This window comes from Neophocaena asiaeorientalis, unplaced genomic scaffold (genome assembly GCF_003031525.2).
Source record: "Neophocaena asiaeorientalis asiaeorientalis breed wild unplaced genomic scaffold, Neophocaena_asiaeorientalis_V1.1 scaffold740, whole genome shotgun sequence".
Lineage (NCBI taxonomy): Eukaryota > Metazoa > Chordata > Mammalia > Artiodactyla > Phocoenidae > Neophocaena > Neophocaena asiaeorientalis.
This window is the reverse complement of record NW_020172184.1, coordinates 791,344-793,476: the sequence shown is the minus strand read 5'-3', so window position 1 is coordinate 793,476 and position 2,133 is coordinate 791,344.

The following is a 2,133-nucleotide window of genomic DNA, read 5'->3' as shown; positions in this document are numbered from 1 at the left end:
AAGATTAGGTAGCGTAAAGTTGTCAATTTTCCCAAAATTAATCTTTAGACAATGCATTCCTAACTGAACTCCAACATGAGTTTTAATTCAATTTTTCATAGAAAAATTGAAAAATCAATTATAATGCCTGCATGAAAAGCAAGAGTCAGTGATAAACAAAAGGCACAAGAAAACAAAAAAACACAAGGAGCTTTCGATACGTTTTGTAACATTATACCAATTGAGACGCTATGATACCATTTAAGGGATATTCATTCATCATTAAAATGTAGTGGAGAGCCAAAACCAGACTTATTCATATAAAAGATTAATGTGTGACAAGGCCAACATTGCAGATGATTTTTTTGAAGCTTGACTGTATCAGTGGCAGACACAATTAGCTTATCAAGAAAGCCATTTATCCTTTTCAATTGGCACACAGTAGATATTTCTCAGGATCCTCTGAAGTTAGAAGTAGCAATATGATTGAATTATAACCAATAAAAAATAAATGTAACTCAGTTGTGCCACCTCTAAGCCTAATCCACAACACTTTCTTTGCCTCAATGTTGTTTTCTTCCTATCAAGCACATCAAATTGGAAGACACGTGCTAAAGATCATATTGATGAAACTGAGAACAACAATGCTGTTCTGCATATGAAAAATACATTTTACTGTATAAAGTCTGATAAATGGAATATTGCCTGCCATATCAGTAAACAAAGGATGTCACAGTCATCAGTGATTTGAGCCCTCCAACGAGCCAGTGAGCCCTGAGTAAACTCAGGAAGGAATGGCTGCCATTTGGCAGCCATCTGACTGCAGCCATTCCCTATGGTGAGCCCTGAGGAAACTAAGGATGTGAAAACACAGGATACTGGCCCCAGATAGCTGAGGTGCATAACAAAGGAATTATTTCAGTGAGCCTAGACTCTTGCATCTTCCCATACACAGAAAAGCACTAAATTCCTTAACTTGGGATATCTGGTTTTCTTTAATTAACAATAATCTTTTCACGTTCAGACTACCTGCCCTTTGTTGCTAAACTTCTGCATATACTGGCTCTCCACCCTTGCCTGCTCGGAGCAGTTCTCTCAGGGTTACTTAAGATGCTGCCTCCCGGGCCTGAAGTCCTAAAATTCCTGCCAAATAAAATACAACTCTCGACTTTTAGTTTCTGAATATTTTTTTAAGTCAACAAGTCAATGATCATTTTTGGTTTGTTAAAGCAATTTGTGTAAAAAATAATAGCATTCCCATACCTAGTATCATTCATAAAATGTAATTTCAGATAGACTAAAGAAATAAAGGCAAATAGTAAAACTATAAAATATTCATGAATAAATATGAGAACAACACTATGGAATCAAGAAAAGAATAAAAAATTTTTTCAACAGGATACTTAAAGTACAAATTGTAAATGAAAATAAATAAATAAAACAAGAACTTCTGTTCATCAAAAAACACCATAGGTAATTCCATTCTAGACAAGATGGTCATAGACCCACTTTTACCTGTCCTTCCCTACAGAGCACAACTATAAACCCTGGATATGGTACAAGAGACAACCAAAATAAACTCTGAAAAATGTTAATTAGAAGGCAATATTGCTTAGAATCCCATGACTAAAGAAACAGCACAGAAGTGGGAGAAGCAAAGAAAGGGACCAAGCCACAGCAATTGGCCAAGACTGAGAAGACTTTTTTCCTGAAGGAAATCAAGACTCTGCTCCCAGATGTTGGAAACCACAGTATACAGGTAAAAATGGAAAAATTATACAGCCACAGAAAAATGCCCAGTCTTGGAAGCCTCTTTGTTTCCACAGGTTTGAGACTCTTCTTTCCCTCTCAGATATACCTGGATGGCAGTCAGAACATGAATATGAGACCCATCCACAGCAAGCAGCCCATCTGAAGAAGCCTGTTTGTCCCAAAGGACCCAAGACTCTCCTCTCCCACCCAGAAGAACCAGGCCAACAGGAGGGCACTGACAGGGGGATTTCACCATACCTCATACCCAATGAGAGACACTGAGCAACAGGTCTAGGGAAACCCACCTCTAGTCCTTTCAGGCACACCAGAAGGCCTAGAAGAACCAGATAAACCAAGCAGACAAAAATAACACTGCAAAGGCTCTGAAAATTAAACTGCTAT